The sequence below is a fragment of the Lissotriton helveticus genome, chromosome 11 (genome assembly GCF_964261635.1).
Source record: "Lissotriton helveticus chromosome 11, aLisHel1.1, whole genome shotgun sequence".
In the NCBI taxonomy this organism is placed as follows: Eukaryota; Metazoa; Chordata; class Amphibia; order Caudata; family Salamandridae; genus Lissotriton; species Lissotriton helveticus.
In genome coordinates this window covers 1,093,844,494-1,093,867,102 of record NC_136072.1, presented here as the reverse complement: position 1 = coordinate 1,093,867,102, position 22,609 = coordinate 1,093,844,494, and the positions used below count along the sequence as shown (strand labels likewise).

General features: G+C 50.0%; 1 protein-coding gene across 2 annotated transcripts in view; it reads left to right on the top strand.

Annotated features, from left to right (window-relative positions):
• The first annotated feature begins 572 nt into the window (after window positions 1-572).
• The window catches only part of PRR14L (proline rich 14 like), a 451,476-nt gene continuing 429,439 nt past the window's right edge, over window positions 573-22,609 (top strand). The window contains exon 1 of one of the 2 annotated variants that reach the window (XM_078667733.1): window positions 573-706. The gene's annotated coding sequence lies outside the window, so the exon portion shown is untranslated. Of the gene's footprint in view, window positions 707-746; window positions 797-22,609 lie in introns of those variants that run through there. The other variant, XM_078667734.1, reaches the window with a different exon arrangement.

Here is a 22,609-nt window from a genome sequence, read left to right as displayed (position 1 = left end):
ACTCATCCACGCAACGCCACTCATCCATTTGCAAAACGAAAAAAGTTAAACTCTTCTATTGCGAGACCTATTGCATTTTCAATGCTTGTTCCCCTTACAAGTATTCGTACTTTACCCAGTTTTTGTAAGAAAAACATTTTTAAAATGTATTCTAAGAGTGGCCTAATGACGTCTCACTGATAATTAAACAAATACAAAAAGAGCATGTATACAGATCATTTCATGCAAAATTTCTGTTGAGAACCATGTCCTCGTAGAACGTTAAAAGGTGAGCAGATGCCTGTATTTGTCGCGGGCGGGGGAGGGTGTTGTGTTCTATTTGCATATAATTGGTTTCAGCTAGGCTAGTCCGTCTTTTGTTTCCGATACTAGTTTTAACTCTTTTTTCACCACACCCTCGCCTCCTCCCATTCCAAGCTGGCGGACCCTAGGAAAACTCGTTTTGGGCCTTTGTAAGTTGTTGTTTATGGTGGTCACGTGCACCAGTACGTCCTGCGCGTGATAGGGCAATGCTTTCCGAACGGAAGCACGTCACTCTCTCTAACCTGTCTGGCCTATCGGAGCGTAAAGCCGCCGGAAGTGTGGAGGCGAGGGTTCGCGGTGGATTGTTACGGCGCTGCGCGTCAGCGGCGGAGGGTCTGAAGGGAGGAGGCGGGGCTGGAGGCGGAGCAGAAGATGGAGCGGCCGGGAGCTTGAACCGGGGCAGGTGAGAGGGCTTTGAGAATGAGGGCAGGTTTTGTTCTTCGTCTGCATGTAGCTGCCGGGCTACCAGCTGTTCGGGGAGGAGAAGGGGGAGGTATGTTAAAATCGGTTTTGAGAGTTGGCGCAGGAGGCTGAAGATGGAACGGCTGGTAGGAATTACGAGGATGGGGACCAGTTAGTAGGGACAGACACCCCTTTTCAAAGTTGAGAATGTTTGTTCAACTTTTTTTATTTGTATTACTTTTTAGCTTATAAGTATCATTACCTCCGTCATATGTCAATTCAGATTTAACATTACGCCTTCAATTTCTGCAGTGTCTCCCACTTTATTGTTCTCAGATGCTAGCATGTGTGCTACGAGTCTTTGAAAGGTGGCGATTGCTGAATGCGATGCAGGCCCAAGCGATTGAGTGGATTTGACTCTAGATGCATAGTGTAAAGCAATGAGACTGGGGCATAGTAAAACTGCGAGAAGGCAGGGACTTACAAAAACATAAATTGAGACAGGAGCAAGACGAAAAGAGGGAGAACGGCTAGGTGAAAGAGGAGTGAGAGTCGGGCAATGTGAAGGGTTGAAGATGAGACCAGGTGAAAGGTTACTGATGCAGGGACCAAGTGAAAAGGGGCTAAGTCTTTGCTATATATGATGCTTGACTGCCCTGCTTTTTGAGGTGTCTTCCCTGCTTTTTTTTTTTTGTAAATCGTTTTATAGATGTAAAACATATGAAGCACATCTGTACAACCAAAGTACATTTGTCTTCCCTGCTTTTTGAGGTGTCTTCCCTGTTTTAATACATGTGACTGAAGACGATGCAGGCTAAAGAGTTTACATATCCTAGAGACAAATTAATTTGCTCAGAGCGGATCATCTGCTAGGGGGTGTGAGACAGACGGGCTGGGATGCCTTTAGTGTTCGTGGATGATCCTCGCACAGTTCTGCACAAGATGGCCAACTGCAGTGTAAAGGTGCTAGAAAGGGGCATGAGTTAATTTGTTTGGTAACTGGGCGGAGAGCACAGAAAGTGGTCTTCATGGAACAGCTTTAGGAACACGTGTATCGATGCTAAGAAGGTATGTGACTGCCCAGGGGTGCAACTAGATTTAAACGTCTTGCAGAGGGGGGGACTAACACTTCAAACAGAAGCAGAACCATTTTCAGAATAAGTGTGTAATGTCTTGTGGGGGTCTTTCTTCACTATTTCGGTACACTGCATAATAGGGGGAGCCGTTGCAAGACATTTTGGTACCATATGCTGGGGTTGAGGCCTGCCCATTGCTTACCATTGCTTGGCTTTATTGACTCCGTCATTTGCTTGCTTCTAATTCGTTAGTTTCCTTAGCTTAGGCTGTTCTGACTCCTATATTTGTCCTTCTGTTGGAGCATGAACGTGTTGCTGTATCCTTCCACTGGTCATTTTTGCAGGTGCTACTTTTTGTTTTTTTTGTTTAAGCACATTAATAGAGTACTTGTGTTTTTAGTGATTAAGCAGGGTTTCCTGTATCTCAGTCTTCGGGTGTAATGATTAGATAATCTCCACCACTGGTCGTATGGATCTCTGAAGGTCGACGAAGAGACATAATGAGCAATCATCTACATAAACAATATATCGTTAAAGATTTACTATTGAGTCAATGAAGAGAGTTAGTGTGAGTGAATTGGTTTTGTTTTAAAATCTTTTAAAGTTTTAATCTATTTATTTATTAGACATCTCTTAGATTTCAACTTTAAAAGCTAATATAATCCATCAACTGATATTGATGATAAAATAGAACAAAATGTTAGTCAAAATCACTGTTGAAATAGTAATAATACAACAAGCGTGTTGCATAAAGTATATTACCTATTATAAGTAGAATTTAGAGTAAGAGATGAAAAGTGTCAGTTCAGGAACCCATAAAGAGTACTGATGAGAGAAAGATCAATGCTTAAGCGTAAAAGCCTTTGCATTATAGCTGGAAAGTATCCATAGCTCAAAATAACAGAAGATAATTAAAGTAATATTCGAAGAAAGCAGTCTTGCATGAAGAAAGGCATCGGAAACTCAAAGGTGAGACTCTGTTCAAAGAGTTGGGGAAGGGTTTTGTAAGATCTGTCCCTCTGGGTCTGAGGTCTAGGCTCTGTTCTAAACTACTCTAGGAACACGCACTATTATAAATACACAAATTCTATGTTGCAGCACTATTTCTTTTGTCTTCTTCATCCACAAATAGAATATCAGCGAACTCCTGGGAATCGGTTCTCCCCAATGCATAATAGACTTTCAGACATTAGTCCCAGGAAGGTTACAAAGTTGTTTTCTTGAGGTCCAAGACTTCTTTCCATGAATCATTCTTCCTGTTGTTATCATCTCTTTTCGATGAGAACTTCACTATCAGTTGTCTAATACAAAACAAGTGTCACTAACAGTAGTCTTCTGAAGTTGCATCATCTGCGGCTAAGAGAATAATAACAATTTGCACAAACAACTGTCCAATGTGAAAAACTGGCCTTTCTGTGTTAAAGCATTTTTTCCAGTTAACATGGCAACAGCAGTTACGCTTACTTAATTTAGCACTTTCTTTACGTGCAGGCCTATAATGCTTAAGTATGGTTACCTGCTACAAATGTTTCATTTTAACCTGTATTATTTTAAACTTGTGCCCATTTTAAAATGCGTTTTCAATAGCAGATAGAATTTGCTGCATCAGCTATCTCCCTCAGGCACCCCTCCCCCTTTTTCCTCCTCCATTACTTTACTGCCTGTGGGTGTGCTCCCCCCCTCCGTTGTGGGTGTGCTCCCCCCCTCCGTTGTGGGTGTGCTCCCCCCCCCCGTTGTGGGTGTGCTCCCCCCCCGTTGTGGGTGTGCTCCCCCCCCGTTGTGGGTGTGCTCCCCCCCCCGTTGTGGGTGTGCTCCCCCCCTCCGTTGTGGGTGTGCTCCCCCCCTCCGTTGTGGGTGTGCTCCCCCCCTCCGTTGTGGGTGTGCTCCCCCCCTCCGTTGTGGGTGTGCTCCCCCCCTCCGTTGTGGGTGTGCTCCCCCCCTCCGTTGTGGGTGTGCTCCCCCCCTCCGTTGTGGGTGTGCTCCCCCCTTCCGTTGTGGGTGTGCTCCCCCCTTCCGTTGTGGGTGTGCTCCCCCCTTCCGTTGTGGGTGTGCTCCCCCCTTCCGTTGTGGGTGTGCTCCCCCCTCCGTTGTGGGTGTGCTCCCCCCTCCGTTGTGGGTGTGCTCCCCCCTCCGTTGTGGGTGTGCTCCCCCCTCCGTTGTGGGTGTGCTCCCCCCTCCGTTGTGGGTGTGCTCTCCCCTCCGTTGTGGGTGTGCTCTCCCCACCCCTCCGTTGTGGGTGTGCTCTTCCCCACCCCTCCGTTGTGGGTGTGCTCTTCCCCACCCCTCCGTTGTGGGTGTGCTCTTCCCCACCCCTCCGTTGTGGGTGTGCTCTTCCCCACCCCTCCGTTGTGGGTGTGCTCTTCCCCACCCCTCCGTTGTGGGTGTGCTCTTCCCCACCCCTCCGTTGTGGGTGTGCTCTTCCCCACCCCTCCGTTGTGGGTGTGCTCTTCCCCACCCCTCCGTTGTGGGTGTGCTCTTCCCCACCCCTCCGTTGTGGGTGTGCTCTTCCCCACCCCTCCGTTGTGGGTGTGCTCTTCCCCACCCCTCCGTTGTGGGTGTGCTCTTCCCCACCCCTCCGTTGTGGGTGTGCTCTTCCCCACCCCTCCGTTGTGGGTGTGCTCTTCCCCACCCCTCCGTTGTGGGTGTGCTCTTCCCCCACCCCTCCGTTGTGGGTGTGCTCTTCCCCCCCTTCTCTGTTGTGGGTGTGCTCTTCCCCCCCCTCTCTGTTGTGGGTGTGCTCTTCCCCCCCTCTCTGTTGTGGGTGTGCTCTCCCCCCCCTCTCTGTTGTGGGTGTGCTCTCTCCCCCCCTCTCTGTTGTGGGTGTGCTCTCTCCCCCCCTCTCTGTTGTGGGTGTGCTCTCTCCCCCCCCTCTCTGTTGTGGGTGTGCTCTCTCCCCCCCTCTCTGTTGTGGGTGTGCTCTCTCCCCCCCTCTCTGTTGTGGGTGTGCTCTCTCCCCCCTCTCTGTTGTGGGTGTGCTCTCTCCCCCCCTCTCTGTTGTGGGTGTGCTCTCTCCCCCCTCTCTGTTGTGGGTGTGCTCTCTCCCCCCCCTCTCTGTTGTGGGTGTGCTCTCTCCCCCCCCTCTCTGTTGTGGGTGTGCTCTCTCCCCCTCTCTGTTGTGGGTGTGCTCTCTCCCCCCCTCTCTGTTGTGGGTGTGCTCTCTCCCCCCCCTCTCTGTTGTGGGTGTGCTCTCCCCCCCTCTCTGTTGTGGGTGTGCTCTTCCCCCCCTCTCTGTTGTGGGTGTGCTCTTCCCCCCGTCTCTGTTGTGGGTGTGCTCTTCCCCCCTCTCTGTTGTGGGTGTGCTCTTCCCCCCGTCTCTGTTGTGGGTGTGCTCTTCCCCCCGTCTCTGTTGTGGGTGTGCTCTTCCCCCCGTCTCTGTTGTGGGTGTGCTCTTCCCCCCCATTCTGTTGTGGGTGTGCTCTCCCCCCCCCCTCTCTGTTGTGGGTGTGCTCTTCCCCCCCCCTCTCTGTTGTGGGTGTGCTCTCCCCCCCCCTCTCTGTTGTGGGTGTGCTCTCCCCCCCCCTCTCTGTTGTGGGTGTGCTCTCCCCCCCCCCCTCTCTGTTGTGGGTGTGCTCTCCCCCCCCCCCTCTCTGTTGTGGGTGTGCTCTCCCCCCCCCCTCTCTGTTGTGGGTGTGCTCTTCCCCCCCCCCTCTCTGTTGTGGGTGTGCTCTTCCCCCCCCCTCTCTGTTGTGGGTGTGCTCTCCCCCCCTCTCTGTTGTGGGTGTGCTCTCCCCCCCCTCTCTGTTGTGGGTGTGCTCTTCCCCCCCCCTCTCTGTTGTGGGTGTGCTCTCCCCCCCCTCTCTGTTGTGGGTGTGCTCTCCCCCCCCCTCTCTGTTGTGGGTGTGCTCTCCCCCCCCCTCTCTGTTGTGGGTGTGCTCTCCCCCCCCCTCTCTGTTGTGGGTGTGCTCTCCCCCCCCCTCTCTGTTGTGGGTGTGCTCTCCCCCCCCTCTCTGTTGTGGGTGTGCTCTCCCCCCCCCTCTCTGTTGTGGGTGTGCTCTCCCCCCCCTCTCTGTTGTGGGTGTGCTCTCCCCCCCTCTCTGTTGTGGGTGTGCTCTCCCCCCCTCTCTGTTGTGGGTGTGCTCTCCCCCCCTCTCTGTTGTGGGTGTGCTCTCTCCCCCCCCCTCTCTGTTGTGGGTGTGCTCTCCCCCCCCTTGCCCCCTCTCTGTTGTGGGTATGCTCTTCCCTCCGCCCCCTCTCTGTTGAGGGTGTGTTCTTCCCCCCGTCCCCTCTCTGTTGTGGGTGTGCTCTCCCCCCCCTTGCCCCCTCTCTGTTGTGGGTATGCTCTTCCCCCCGCCCCCTCTCTGTTGAGGGTGTGTTCTTCCCCCCGTCCCCTCTCTGTTGTGGGTGTGCTCTTCCCGTCCCCCGTCCCCTCTCTGTTGTGGGTGTGCTCTCCCCCCCCTCTCTGTTGTGGGTGTGCTCTCCCCCCCTCTCTGTTGTGGGTGTGCTCTGTGGGTGTGCTCTCTCCCCCCTCTCTGTTGTGGTTGTGCTCTCCCCCCCTCTCTGTTGTGGTTGTGCTCTCCCCCCCTCTCTGTTGTGGGTGTGCTCTCCCTCCCCTCTCGGTTGTGGGTGTGCTCTCCCCCCCTCTCGGTTGTGGGTGTGCTCTCCCCCCCTCTCGGTTGTGGGTGTGCTCTCCCCCCCTCTCGGTTGTGGGGGTGCTCCCCCTCTCTCTGTTGTGGGGGTGCTCCCCCTCTCTCTGTTGTGGGGGTGCTCCCCCTCTCTCTGTTGTGGGGGTGCTCCCCCTCTCTCTGTTGTGGGGGTGCTCCCCCTCTCTCTGTTGTGGGGGTGCTCCCCCTCTCTCTGTTGTGGGGGTGCTCCCCCCTCTCTGTTGTGGGGGTGCTCCCCCCTCTCTGTTGTGGGGGTGCTCTCCCCCCCCCTCTCTGTTGTGGGGGTGCTCTCCCCCCCCCCTCTCTGTTGTGGGGGTGCTCTTCCCCCCTCTCTGTTGTGGGTGTGCTCTTCCCCCTCTCTGTTGTGGGTGTGCTCTTCCCCCCCCGCCCCCTCTCTGTTGAGGGTGCGCTCTTCCCCCCCCCCCGCCCCCTCTCTGTTGAGGGTGTGCTCTTCCCTCCCTTGCCCCCTCTCTGTTGTGGGTGTGCTCTTCCCCCCCGTCCCCTCTGTTGTGGGTGTGCTCCCCCCCTCTCTGTTCTGGGTGTGCTCTCCCCCCCTCTCTGTTGTGGGTGTGCTCTCTCCCCCCTCTCTGTTGTGGTTGTGCTCTCTCCCCCCCCTCTCTGTTGTGGGTGTGCTCTCCCCCCCCTCTCGGTTGTGGTTGTGCTCCCCCCCCTCTCTGTTGTGGTTGTGCTCTCCCCCCCTCTCTGTTGTGGTTGTGCTCTCCCCCCCTCTCTGTTGTGGGTGTGCTCTCCCCCCCTCTCGGTTGTGGGTGTGCTCTCCCCCCCTCTCGGTTGTGGGGGTGCTCTCCCCCCCTCTCGGTTGTGGGGGTGCTCCCCCTCTCTCTGTTGTGGGGGTGCTCCCCCTCTCTCTGTTGTGGGGGTGCTCCCCCCTCTCTGTTGTGGGGGTGCTCCCCCTCTCTCTGTTGTGGGGGTGCTCCCCCCTCTCTGTTGTGGGGGTGCTCCCCCCTCTCTGTTGTGGGGGTGCTCTCCCCCCCCCTCTCTGTTGTGGGGGTGCTCTCCCCCCCCCCTCTCTGTTGTGGGTGTGCTCTTCCCCCCTCTCTGTTGTGGGTGTGCTCTTCCCCCCTCTCTGTTGTGGGTGTGCTCTTCCCCCTCTCTGTTGTGGGTGTGCTCTTCCCCCCCCGCCCCCTCTCTGTTGAGGGTGCGCTCTTCCCCCCCCGCCCCCTCTCTGTTGAGGGTGTGCTCTTCCCTCCCTTGCCCCCTCTCTGTTGTGGGTGTGCTCTTCCCCCCCGTCCCCTCTGTTGTGGGTGTGCTCCCCCCCTCTCTGTTCTGGGTGTGCTCTCCCCCCCTCTCTGTTGTGGGTGTGCTCTCTCCCCCCTCTCTGTTGTGGTTGTGCTCTCTCCCCCCCTCTCTGTTGTGGGTGTGCTCTCCCCCCCCTCTCTGTTGTGGGTGTGCTCTCCCCCCCTCTCTGTTGTGGGTGTGCTCTCCCCCCCTCTCTGTTGTGGGTGTGCTCTCCCCCCCCTCTGTGTTGTGGGTGTGCTCGCCCCCCCTCTGTGTTGTGACTGTGCTCTCCCCCTCTCTGTTGTGGGGGTGCTCTCCCCCCTCTCTGTTGTGGGGGTGCTCTCCCCCCTCTCTGTTGTGGGGGTGCTCCTCCCCCCTCTCTGTTGTGAGGGTGCTCCCCCCCTCTCTGTTGTGGGGGTGCTCTCCCCCCTCTCTGTTGTGGGGGTGCTCCCCCTCTCTCTGTTGTGGGGGTGCTCCCCCTCTCTGTTGTGGGGGTGCTCCCCCCTCTCTGTTGTGGGGGTGCTCCCCCCTCTCTGTTGTGGGGGTGCTCCCCCCCTCTCTGTTCTGGGGGCGCTCCCCCCCCTCTCTGTTGTGGGGGTGCCTCCCCATCTCTGTTGTGGGGGTGCCTCCCCATCTCTGTTGTGGGGGTGCTCCCCCCCTCTCTGTTGTGGGGGTGCTCTCCCCCCCCTCTCTGTTGTGGGGGTGCTCTTCCCCCATACCCCCTCTCTGTTGTGGGGGTGCTCTTCCCCCCCCTTGCCCCCTCTCTGTTGTGGGGGTGCTCTTCCCCCCCCTTGCCCCCTCTCTGTTGTGGGTGTGCTCTTCCCCCCCTTGCCCCCTCTCTGTTTTGGCTGTGCTCTTCCCCCCCCGCCCCTCTCTGTTTTGGCTGTGCTCTTCCCCCCCGCCCCTCTCTGTTTTGGCTGTGCTCTTCCCCCCCGCCCCTCTCTGTTTTGGCTGTGCTCTTCCCCCCCGCCCCCTCTCTGTTGTGGGGGTGCTCTTCCCCCCCATACCCCCTCTCTGTTGTGGGTGTGCTCTTCCCCCCCCTTGCCCCCTCTCTGTTGTGAGTGTGCTCTTCCCCCCCCCGCCCCCTCTCTGTTGTGGGTGTGCTCTTCCCCCCCCTCTCTGTTGTGGGTGTGCTCTTCCCCCCCCGCCCCCTCTCTGTTGTGGGTGTGCTCTCCCCCCCCCCGCCCCCTCTCTGTTGTGGGTGTGCTCTCCCCCCCTCTCTGTTGTGGGTGTGCTCTGTGGGTGTGCTCTCCCCCTCTCTGTTGTGGGGGTGCTCTTCCCCCCTCTCTGTTGTGGGGGTGCTCTTCCCCCCTCTCTGTTGTGGGGTTCTCTTCCCCCCTCTCTGTTGTGGGGGTGTTCTTCCCCCCCCCCCGCCCCCTCTCTGTTGTGGGTGTGCTCTTCCCCCCCCGCCCCCTCTCTGTTGTGGGTGTGCTCTTCCCCCCCCCCGCCCCCTCTCTGTTGTGGGTGTGCTCTTCCCCCCCCCCCCCCGCCCCCTCTCTGTTGTGGGTGTGCTCTTCCCCCCCCGCCCCCTCTCTGTTGTGGGTGTGCTCTTCCCCCTCTCTGTTGTGGGTGTGCTCTTCCCCCTCTCTGTTGTGGGTGTGCTCTCCCCCCTCTCTGTTGTGGGTGTGCTCTGTGGGTGTGCTCTCCCCCTCTCTGTTGTGGGTGTGCTCTCCCCCCTCTCTGTTGTGGGTGTGCTCTGTGGGTGTGCTCTCCCCCTCTCTGTTGTGGGGGTGCTCTTCCCCCCTCTCTGTTGTGGGGTGCTCTTCCCCCCTCTCTGTTGTGGGGTGCTCTTCCCCCTCTCTGTTGTGGGGGTGTTCTTCCCCCCCATACCCCCTCTCTGTTGTGGGTGTGCTCTTCCCCCCGCTTGCCCCCTCTTTGTTGTGGGTGTGCTCTCCCCCCTTCTCTGTTGTGGGTGTGCTCTCCCCCCTCTCTGTTGTGGGTGTGCTCTCCCCCCTCTCTGTTGTGGGTGTGCTCTGTGGGTGTGCTCTCCCCCTCTCTGTTGTGGGGGTGCTCTGGTCAGTAAATAGGAGGCAGATTGATTAAGGTTGGGTCAGTGGATCATTGATGTGACGACACTGGTGGCTAAACTGTGCAAGATGTCACTTCTACGTTTTAGTAAATTGTCCTCCATGACAGCACAGAAACAGAATCCAAACTTGGACCATGCCCATGAGTACTAGTAGCTGAAAAATATTAAATAGTAGTACTCTGTGCGAAAATATTTGACTACTGTGATGAAGATAAACTACTACATACATACAAGTATTCACAATATTTCTATGTTTTTACTGATGGCATAGTGAATATACATATATGTAAGTATAATTCATGTGTAAGGTGAAGGGTTCGTGAAGTAGGACTTCTTTAAGATAATACTTAGTAGTAGCATAAACTCATTGCAAGTATCTTCCCATCAGATTTTGTGAACTACTCTGTGCTTAATTTGAGCTGGTGTTTGCAGTGGGACCCATGGGCTCTCATATTTGGGGATGGGCACTTACTTTTCCTCTTCAGACCTTGACCCAGACCAAGAGAGACAAATACCCAAAAGGAGTAAATGAGAAAGACGAAAACAGTGACAAAAATGAAAGGTGAAGATGCAAATGAATCTGCAATATTAAAGTAAAAGGACTAGGAGTCTATGGTGGTGGGAGAAAGAGGCACGAGGTAGAATCAAGACTATGCAGACTTGGTATTCAGCAACCCTTGCATTCATCAGTACCTGCTTGCAGGCTTCTGAGAAAATCTTTGGGCATCTTCAATTAATATTTTACATATGAAACACTGAAAGTACTTTGAAAAAGACATATGAATTAAATGGCTTCTAAATGAGTAATGGGATTAAATCGGAGATATAGAAAAAAGGATTTCGATAAATGGCAGTAACAGTTGTGTGAGGAAAAATACTTCTCTGCCAGCATATTAGTATCCACAGTTTTCCAGCACATTGGTTTTGAGTGATGGACCTAGACATCCTAATTCCAATCTCATTTTATTGAGAAGTAGAGCACTGTCTCCTCTGAGCAAGAAGCAGTTCATGTACAACATTAAATATTTACTCTTAATGTTGCCTATCTGAAGTGCTGCTCCTTCTGTTAGCCTGGCACTCTTCTCTCCCACACTCTTTAACAATTTTTAAGGACATAATGTCTCTATCCCTGATGGTCCCAGTCCTCCCAGAAGCTTTGCTCTCCGTTCAGTCCTTCCCTTTCAGCTGCAAAAATCCAGCTAACATTACTGTTAGTGGGAGGCACATGAGGTCAGCGTTCATGCAGCAGCTCTGCACCCTTCTGCTTCCATGGGGCTGTTTTCTGACCTGCTATAGTAACTCTTGAATAATATACCATCATTTCTTTTGTCTTTCATCCACTGATTCTTATTGTCACCCCAAACCCTGTGGGGAAAAAAAACAAGTTTCCTCTCCTGATCCCTCTGCTTTTCTATCCATACCATGTCCTCTTCCTCTCTTCCCTACCTGTTGTTTGGATACTTAATATTAGTTGCCCTAAAGTACTGTTGCTGTGCTCGGTGATGTTTTTGCGAAAACCTGCTCTATCTACAAGTCTCCTCCTTCATTTTGTCTACTTAGTATCCTTTCTTCCTCTCTGCCTGCCTCACTTTCTATCTCTTAGTCTTTCAGCACTGTGAAGTGACCTTTATGTTGTCATGACATTCTAACCCTCAGTCGCATCCTTGCATAACTTAAGCTCTGTCCACAAACCTCCTACATTAACCTCTTCAAACATTGAATAAATAATCTTGTCTACCGAAACAAGTTTAACCTAAACGCTTTTGACAAATTCAAACATTTCAGGTTCTGTACCATCTTTCTTTGTTGAGCTAAGAAGTTCACTGACCCTCCTGACTTTTGGAAAACAACGAATACACCTTTTCATCCTATACATGAATGATCCAGCCCAAAACTAATCTACAGGATGCTCACCCATGATGAAGTATTTAGCACCATTTAAGTGCAGGCAACGTCACGTTCGGATCCTCCACTCTACCACTGTAGTGCAGCGAACATCACGCCCCATAGCAGGGGCAGGGTATTTCCTGGTGATGGCACCAGAGGTATTCCCTTTTGTAGTGTCCAACTTGGGCTGCTGGGGAAAAGCTTTTCTGACAGTCTGAGGCCTTTAATTTTTTTTTATGGATGATCTGCCCACATGACACGCTGATGCTATCTCCTCTGAAAATGTAAGTAAAAGCAACTTTTTGGAATCTATCTCCTTTTGCTGTTTTCTGTGCTCAGGGTAACAGATGACCAACCATCCCCCTCCACCCCCCAATACTTATTTTATCACTTGAACAGAGAAAAAAATGCACTAGACACTAATGATTTTTATTTTTTAAAAATTAATATTAAAAAGAATGGGGTGGTGGTAGGCCCATCCTAGCATTAGGCTCCATTCCCCATGCGCCCACCATCTCTAAAGCTCAGTCTTTTTGCCTCCCACAGAGAGGGTAAATAGAGGGATTTACCTACAATCTGGCCACATAGGGTTGGGGCAAAACGAACTTCAGATACTAGGATAGATTTTTCAAAACAAAAAAAATAAGAATAGCCGAAACTACTTGACAGGGAGGCCCAGAACAAGAAAAAGCAAAGCCCCACCCACCCGTGCTTTCTGGGAGAGAAGAACAGTGCAAAACACTGGAAGCTTGCTGGGCAAATGGACTGCTAATCAGCAAGACCAGCTGCGTGCTCTCAGTCAGTTTCGCAGCAGGACCAGCAAACTCCTCTTCAGCTTGCAGTCACTTTTGCACATGCACAGGGTCTCATAATCTACTCATCCCAAATCTATCTGTAAAAATTGCCTTATATATTTGGGAAAAACATGCTTATTGTTATTAAGACTTACCTATAGTAAAAAAATGCATGTTCAGGTAGCGTCCCAAAAACTACATGAAGTGTGCAGTACTTCAGAAAATCATTACTATTATAAGTTCTGTAAATTAACTTGAACTTGGATTTACATTAAGCAGCTTTCAGAAATTCCCATTCATTACCTGCCTCTAGCAAATATAACTCAGTGTATTGAACTTTAATTTTCAATAAATGAAAGGTACATTCTAACAACCTAATGCAGATTAATTCTAACCAATGTATTTTTCAACCAAAAAGTACATTTAAACCAAACAATGTGTAATTGTATCAAATAATATACATTTACACCAGTGAGTGCACATTTACAAAAACAAATGCGCATTTATAAAGTGCCCACAAAACATCACAATTAACTCCTTCCGTGGGAGCCCTCCCCAGTGCTGCCGACGGTCAACGGCCGACGCAGCCCCGCCCACCCTTTAGATCGCCCGCACCGCGGCGGAAAAAAGCGCCGCGGTTAAGGAGACCATGGAAGCGAAAGGTAGAGTGAATTGCTGCATGTACTTTCATATAATCAAGGACCCTTCTGGGAGCTTTATAAATAGCCACAAATTCGTACATTGTGAAAGCCTGTGTTCACATTAATATATTATACCCACTATCAGTAGTGGACGATGATTTACAGTGCAGCTTATTATTATTATTATTATTATTATTATTATTATATATTTTTTTAAGAGTATTGGTTCTTAAGCTTTTGACTTCTGCAGACCCCGTCGAACCACAACTAAAAGCCAGACACACCCAAGCATTTTCTGCGACTTAAACCTCAGGATTAATACACAAAGAATACATAACCAGTGCACGCTATATGAAATCGGCACGTCTACTTATCTGTGTAAATGCATATTTAGATATGAGTGCGACTGCATACCCGTTTAAGATCCAGGTCATATTCATAAATCAGTAGGTAATCATGTGAAATCAGAGCTCCCAACAGAAGTTGTGAGACAGACATAGTACCTGGATTGAAAGTGGCCTCGAACAGACAAAGGGCAGCGATCATAAGGTCCTTTTGTGAAGAGGTGACAAAGACAGAGGTTGCATAAAACATGAAAGACCAGGGGCTCATTGTACTAAAATACATGCTCCCTGGTTGGGAGAGGTCTTTTGCCCGTGGATGTATTTCCGCTCTGCTGAGAAATGCAGGCATGCCCGTTGACGAATACAAGAAGGGCATGTGCTTGGAGTCTCTAGTTGCCTGACCATGGTGCTTTCTCATTTTGTTGTTAACCTGCGCATCAGACGGGGTGGAAGGGGCTTGGCCTTTTTTGACAATCTTGAAGGTTGAGTCTGAACTCCCTATCCCTCTCTCCCTAGAAATGCTGGGCAGAATTAGGAGCTGGCTAAACTTTCTTAATCAGGCTCAGTAAGAAGCTAAATGTATTTTTCAAGAAGCCACCGCAATCTTGTCAAGTCCTTATACATGTCTTTTGTGTCAAGCTAAAGAAGGGAAGCTGGAATGGGCTGGGCTGATCTGGACTCGGGACATATAGACCCCACCTTGCTTTCAAGGCCAGTGGCAAGGTAAAGGGAAGTTGCCCTAGGCTGGATCTATGCACACTTCCTTGCCCCACTCCCCAGCACTGTAGAAGGTTTTATGAGCAACCCAACTTACTTCCTGATCCTACCTCACTTCTGGGTCCTGGGAGGGGGATAGATCATGGACCTGGGTTTCCCATATCTGTAGCAACACCCACCCCTAGACCCACCAGATGGGGGCAGGCAAAAACGAGAATTTAGGAAGATTGTAGTGAAAGAAGTCACATGATGCACTGAAAGAGCAAGTGGGGAGAGCACTTTGGGGATAGTCCCCCCCCCCCCCCATGTTTTTTTTTATTACACCCCAAGAGGCACCTGAGAAAAGGCATTGGAGAGCAACATTGAAAAGAAGCATGCGAGATGTAGAAGGGTCTGTTATATGAGGGATTAGTTGTGGGGACCACACGTGGTTTTTATTGACCCAACAGAAGGGGGCCAATTAGACTGCGGATGGAGGTGTTGAAAAGGCTCTGATGAGGCGTAAAGCGAACTAGCTCGCTAGGTGACACTTGTGAGTAAGGGCAGCAGGGCACACAGGCACTGCTCTCCGAGAGAGGGCAAAGATTGTGAAGAGAATGCAAAGAGGGCAACACTGGCATCTGGATTGGCAAAGCATTGGTAAACAAGACTGCGAGGGAGAAGGGCGGCTTGAAGCAGGGTCAGAAGACCTGCAGCGCTTGGGTTACCATGGCATGAAGCTTAAGCGTGGCATGCAAATATGGGCTATGCCTGGAGTGAGAACACATGGAGAGGGGTTGTACAAGTGATTTCTGATTCTCCGACGTGGTATTTGGTCCATAGAAGGAAGGCTAGGGGATACTGGGAGAGTTTGTTGGGTGTTCAGTGAAAGAAGTGGGATCTAGATGTGCAAAGACGGGCTATGTATGGAGCAAAAAGTACCTCTCACACTCAGTGTTGGGCACTCGTGGTGCAACCGGGGACTGAGCAGAGGCAGGAGCTTCTTTGTTATGGAGAAGGCACATTAATGCCCTGAGAGGAAACCGGTCTAGTGAGAGGGTTGAAAATAGGGTGGTACAGTACCAATGGGCACTGGGAAGGAACGTTTGAAGTGGCAGTGATGTGGGACTATCTACAGGTCGAAAAGTTTTCCATGTCCAGAGGTGTGCCACACCAGTCCCCAGAGTGTGATATCAATTGTCCCTAGCGGAGTTTGCTGTACCGCTATAACCATTGTTTGTGCAGCCTGCCTCTCCCAGTGGGTTTCTATCCTCTCAAAGGGAGTGCTGCTGATAGCCTGGTGAGGTAGATCTGTCCTTCATTCATCAGTAGACTGAAGGTTGGTGACAGGGATTTTGTTGAAAGGGGCATGTACCTTTTTTCTGTACTCTGGGAGAGAATGCCCCTGGCCCCCACAGTAAAATGCATTTAGCTCCTTATGGATGGTGTCTCCCTCTTCTACCTGTATAAATGTGTTAGGCCTGCTGAGAGCCAAGACTAAAACACATCTGAGTGAATTTTGAGGATAAGGCTTCAGGTTATCTGTGGACACCTTACGTGAATAGAGAATGATAGAATAGCTCAGCAAGCATCATCACATGGTGATTGCCTGCGAATGGTCAGCTCAAGCGCCAGTTAGCCCGTTCAGATAACTACCTCTGGGAGTTTTCCTAAATTGCTGTATTATTGTATTTGTGGTAGCTGGCCTGGGCCTTGAATGCACCTCCAGCCAAACCATTCCTCCTCTTCCTACCCGTTCCCTTCTCCCTGAACAGCAAATGCATACAAAAGTGACTCTTAGTCTGTTGGCTGGCACCTGAATTTGAATCAACCACATCTCTCCTGCAACATTTTTTTTTTTGCAGGTTATTTCATTTAGCAAAAACCCATGCTATGCAGATTTTATATGGACTTTTTTTCATAAAAGGTGTGGGGAATTCATGAAGTTCCAAACGAAGGCAACGTTTTAAGTAATCGTTGCAAACTTGACAGTAGCAAACCTTGCTTACTGTGCACTTTTGTTAATCAAACATTGCAAATCCTATAAGCTGCAAAGCATCACCTCATACGTGTAAATAGTGAGATGATGCAAGTGTTTGGTTTTTGGGCGAAAAATTGTTCTGTGCTTCCCCTCACATCAGAGTGCTGCAAAGCTACTGGTCCTCGCTCACATGTCCCTTCAGAGGAAACCATCTCACACTCACTCAGCTAACCCTGTCACTGTGCCGTTTTCCTTCCACATAACCCCGTCACCACCCTTCCTTATTTCTTACTCTCTCAGTCGTACCACTTCTGAACTGTATAGTGTTTAAAGACCAACATAAAGAAGAGGTATACGAGCATGCAGGTCTAAACCCATTTTGTCTCTCCAGTTCACAACACTGCCCTCTTGCCATGCTACAGAGTAACTGTCGCCTTGTAAACCTATTGTGAATAGAGCACTTTTATAAATGATGTCCATACAAGCTTACCTCGGCCCGAAAAGGGTTGCTAGCTACTTCAGGGGAGGGGAGGGGACGAAACAGAGACAGAGACGCGCAGCATGGGACTCTTGTATAGAGCTGTGAAATGAGTCGTCTCGGGGCGTTTGGGTAAGTTCAGATTGTGTGTGGGGGGTTCATGACTGGGCACGATTGAGAGCTCTGGGGTTGAATATGAGGTAATGCAAGGTTTCTAACTCTGCCTCTCAGTAAGCCATAAACGTGTGCAGACTACATTCCCATCCAATCCTTCGCCTCTCACTAATGCTCACATTGATGGTCACATATGTCCCAATTGTAATTATAATTTTATTTGAAAGTGTGCGACGGAGGCACACAGCTATTGAAAGATCGACAATGCCAAAGGGACAGAAAAAACATTTCACACAGGTCAGGAGAGGGTGAGCTCGTGCGACAGAGGGCATGACAAAGGGGAGATGATGCAAGGAAGTGAATGGAGAAGGGCAGAGAGGAAGGACAGTGATGAAGAGGATGAAGTGTGAGATATGCACCTATTTAGGTGATGGGTTTGCCAGAAAAAAATATGGTGTAAGTATCTTACCCAGAAAAGTGACATGAAGAGAACGGGCATGAATGGAATAGGACACTTCAACTTCCATAGATATTAGCAATGTTTAATTCACAGTCTCATATTTTCAGAACTGAACCATTTTCAACTCCAATTATTCACAATTAAATAATTGTTATTCATCGATCTGATGCTGCTAACGAGTATTGGAAGCTATCTGACTAGGTTTAGGCCTCTGTTGTGTCAAATGTCTAAATGCCATGCCTTGAGAGGCACTTAAACACAGGTCAGGGGTCTCACTATGTGAATCACAAGTGTTGTATGTCACCTCTTTAAGCTTTAAACTTAATTTGAGCAGTTACACCTCTTGGAAAGAGGTTTTGCCAATTGTACACGTCCCTCTTTTTGAGACACCTTTTCCTTCCCACTTTATGCACTGCTTCCGGGCTCCACTACCCCCTCCAATTCTCCTCCCCCCGCCCCAACCACGCTAGTGTCCAGATGTGCCAGTGTGTGATGTGAGGGGGCAGGCATGGCAGGTGGGAGGATGTTCTTCAGCACACCCGAGAGATGCTACTGTGGAATGTGCTCTGTCCTGGATGTATGCTTTAGAATCTGCACTCATCGACAAATATATGGGGGCATCGGGGTGCACCGCCACATCCACTCTACACCCAGTGTGGGACCTCAGTGGCTGTTACTCTGCAGTTTATTTTGACTAGGGAATCACCCAGACCTCCACAGTTCGATTTTAGTCTCGCAGGTTCATTTGATTTGACTGTACCATCATTCCCTGGCACCTCACTTCTCCAAGCAGAGAGACAACTAGTACCCGATTCTTCCATGACCACAGCCGCCACCTAAACCCAGCCAAGGACGCAGATCTTAAGCCAGGGTCCTGTCAGTCATTAACCCTTCCCTGCTATAAAAATGTCATGCCCCCTCCACTCAGCTGGGGGTCAGCACTGCCAGGTGCTCCACTGCCTCTCCACCTGTCCTCTGCAGAGAACCAGCCTGTGGGATGCTGCAGTGGCCACGTCAGTTCAGCCTGACCTTTGATCCCAGAAGCCATCTATAGGGTTAGTGTTGAGGGAGGCAAGGGGCAGCGCAGAGCCACTTCACTGTCACCTGGACTGTGATATTGCAGCCGTTTTCCGTGGTACCCATCTCATGCTGGTGTGTTTTTGGTAACACGTATTGCTATGTTTCCTTTACATTGAGCACGCTGGGACCGCACAAGGTGAAATAAGGTCACTCAAGTTAAACCCGCCACTCCTTTGGCTGTCTCCGCAGAGAGGCCAAAAATAGAATGGTGTGGAGTTTTAATTCCGTTCATACACTAAAAGTTTTCATCAACAACAGAAAGTGGTGCCATGATTTGCTAGAGCACAAGGTAGTAGGGGCATCAGGCCCCTGTACGCTATCCTTACATTCTTAACCAAAGGCCTACCCTACTGTCTCCCATGGCCGTACAGATGAATCAGTTCATATTGTTCACTGTACTAAAACCTTGTTTACCGATACCGACAATGCTATGCACTTCCAGGATGTCTTTACAAAGATCGGTAAAGGGAGCTGATGGTCCAGCTTTTCTGCTTCTTATTATTGTGCTCAATGTTTTCACCCACCCAATATAGCTGATTGTAGGCCACATGGAGAGCTCCCATAAACTTGGAGCTCCCTTTGGTGGAAAGCTCGGCTACTATGAAAATGCTCTCGCATTTGCAAGAGTTTAAGCTATTGGCATTAGAAATGACAAAGCTTTTTACATATGTTTTGGTTTTCAAAACACATAAATAAAAGGCATTGTCATTTACAATGCCAATAGCTTAAACTCTCACAAATGCGAGACCTATTGCATTGCAAATGCTTGTTGAAAGAAGCAATAGAAGAGTTAAGTCTGGTTTCTGGGGGTAAGGCATTCCAAATCCTGGGCGCCATCCCTGAGAAGGCTCGTTTATATGATTTCTTCTTGTTGAATATTTGGGGTTTCAGTAGTAGGTTGTCCGCGCTTCTTGAAGATCTTATCCCACCAGAAATCGTCCGTTTCTGTGCCAGATATTGGTGCCTTGTGATGCTGGCTTTGTGCATCATACACACATTTTTCAGATGAATTCTAGCTTCCAGTGGTAGCCAATACCAAGGATTTTAGGTTTGGGGAGATGTGGGGCCTTCTTTTAGACCCAGTGATGAGTCTCGCTGCAGCATTTATAGAAGCTCTTAGTGGTGCTGTTGTAGCTTTCGGAAGGCCACAGAGAGAGACCGAACCGTACTGTACTCTGGGGATAACTAAAGCTTGAACTGCCTGCTTGAAATCGTTAGCTGGAAGGAAGGGTTTCAGCTTCCTCAGTGTGTTCATCTGGAAGTTTGCACCCTTTGTAGCATTGCTAATATGTTTTTGCATATTGAGATTACTGTCGAGTTATACCCAAAGATTTCGCAGACTCCACAATAGTTCGTTGAACATTGTATGCTGTAAGATGTTTGATCCATTCTTGCATAATGGGGACTTTGGCCGGTGGAGCTATTAGAAGGAATTCGGTTTTTAGTTCATTCAATTTGAGATGGTTTTCTGCCAGCCATGTCTTTAGTATTCCCAAGCATTGAGTTAAACAGTTTGATCATGTCTTCTAGGTTATTGATCTTAAGATATAGTTGTGTCGTCAGCGTACATGTGATATTGCACGTTCACGTGTAGCATTTCGGTGAGAGGTTCCATGAAGAGATTAAACAGTGTCGGGGAAAGTGAGGATCCTTGAGGGACCCCCACCATTACTGGTACGGGTTTAGACAAGGTGGTGTTGACCTTGAATTTTTGTGACCGGTTTTGGAGAAATGAGGTGAACCAGTTGAGCACTGACCCAGATACACCCATTCCGTGTTTTAGAAGATCTATCAAGTTCTCATGTTTGACGGTATCAAAGGCTGATGAAAGGTCCAGTAGGATGAGTAGGCCTGTTCCGTTCTGATCAAGGATTTGTAGCGCATCATCAATTATGTATGTCATGGCTGATTCAGTGCTATGACCAGCTCGGAAGACTGATTGGTGTTTGTCCAGAAGGTTAAAGTGATCAATATGCCTTGTCAGTTTGTGGTGTACACATTTTTCCAATAATTTGGCCAGGGTAGGAATATTGGAAATAGGGCAGTAGTTGTTTAGGTCCGAAGGGTCCGCCGTGGGTTTCTTTAGAATGGGTGATACCTGTCCAACTTTGCGGGTGTCCGGGGTGCAGCCTTGTTGCAGTGAACTGTTAATGATCTTGGTCCATAGAGGTAGAAGCAGAGTAAAGTCTTTAACAGCGTTTGCCAGGAGAGGATCGGTGAAATTATAAGCAGCCTTCAGGGCAGTAAGGATCTTTTCTATATCTTCTTCAGTGTAGATGACAAAGGATGACCAAGTTGCGTCGTTTTTTAGGTTAAACTTTGAGGAGATTTGGTGTTGTGCCAATGGAAGAGCAGGGGAGGTTTTCGTATAAGGACCCGAGTGTAAGATTAGATCATTGAGGAGGTCTTTCTTGATGTTGTCAGTCTTCTGAGCAAAGAAGGCAGAGAATTCTTCACAATTGGGTTGCAGGCATGCTAAGTCTTGAAGACGTTGAGGTGCATCCTTCGCTTGGGTTTTGATTAGTTAAAAAACATTTTTGGGACAATTTTTTGCTTGGTCAAGTTGGAGGCTGAAGAAGTCTTCTTTAGGTCGTTTGATCTTTCTGAAATATGCATTTCTCTTATTCCTTAGTATCTTGAGGTGATTGGCAGATGGGACTGATCTCCAATTACCTTCAGAGGTTTCTGAGAGACATTCTATCCTCGTTGAGTAGACCATTGTACCAAGGCTTAGAGTCTTTTGTGGTGACTCTCTTTAGTTGAAGGGGGGCTACCTCGTTTATTAAGGAGGTCATGGCATTGAGGTAGTGGTTGGTGAGATCCTGGACTTCGGAAGAACCTGCAGGGGGCAAAAGTAGGTCACGGCTGGGAGATGGGAATAAGTTAGGGTTGAGATTAAGCCTGTCTCCTCCCCCCAACACTGCATTCCACCCAAATTTGAGTCTTTTTGGGATGGGGGAACAATAAAAAATGTGGGACTCCGCCATTTGAGCATATGAGGGCCTCCTTATGTACCCCACCTCTTGTTTACTTGTTTTGCATCCTAAAAACCCAGCTTTCTTACTGCCTGTTGCCCTCTCCTGCTATCTCCCCCAGTAGCCCCCTAGCTCCTGCCTTACCTTTGACCTCACCCCATCTACCTGGTCCTGCCTTCCCTCTGCATCTGTGCAACCCCTCCTCTCTGGCCCGGTCTTCCCTCTGCATCTCCATCTCCACCTGCTCCTTTCTCGACCCTGCAACATCACCTGCCCCATCAATGCTTCCTCCATGCCCCCCCACTCTGCATCTCCACTTATCCATTCCTGTAGGCTCCTGATTGACATATGCTCTACCTTACTGGACCTGGCTTCCCTCTATTTCTCTTGCACAGGTCCCCAGACATAGTCTCTTTTCATTTATCTTCCAGTGTGCTTGCATTGCATCTCTTCACTCCAGCGCTGACCACCAGCATGGCAACCTCTGACTCCACATAACTGAAAGCACGCACATGGATCTCCCGTCATCACATACCTGGATGCAAGGACAGGAAGCTCGTCTCATCAGGGCAGAACTCCGGCTCCATGTACCTGGAACCATGGACAGGAAGCTAGTCTCCTCAGCCTCCAGAAACCCCATCAGGAAATGGCAAGTCCGGGATTCGAACCCTGGCTGGCAGGATGGAAATCTGACCACAGCCACTAGCCTTTCTGAGGCCTGCAAAAAGTTCCCCATATCATGAAGATGCTGCTGCCCATGCACTGGAAGGCATAGGGCATAGCTAAAGATCTTGAGGCTTGCTAATAATACCTTCCACAATAGGCACAACAAGAGTTATCTCAATGATGTAGATGCGGCTGTGGCCTTGCCAGACTTCCTTCAGGCCAAGTGTTCAGATCCTGCTCTTGGAGTCAACCGCAACTATACCGTCCCTTAAATCCTTCTATTTTCAATATGCTCTTTTCCCCCTGTATAAACATTCATTTTATTTATAAAAACACTGGAGCAGTTTCTGATATTGCTTTTTGCATTACTGTCCAAAGAGCACAATGGGTGCCCCTCCTAATGACCTTCCCTTTGTGTGGGTGGAGCAGAGATAAAGTATTACGCCCATTATAACCGTGCAGAGCCCGCGACTGGAATCCTGGGTGGCAGGTTGAAAGTCGGTAACATTGCCAGTGGACCACAGCTACTTGCCTTTCTGTGACCTGCAAAAGTTTCCCTACATCATGAAGATGCTCTTGCCCTTGACATGGAAGCCATCGGGCATGGCACTGGAGCAAAAGCTTGCTAATAGTACCATCTGCAAGAGGCGACAACTGCTAGGAGCTATAGCTCAGTGGTGCAGACACTTGCCAGTGGCTTTGCAGACCCTTCCAGGGCAAGACTTAACCTCTGACCAGTATCCAGTCTGCTTTTGCTTGCTAAATTGATAGAACAAATGCACCCCTGATCTGCTATACGAACGCATCAAGAATTCGGACGTATTAGACAAACACTAATCAGGTTTC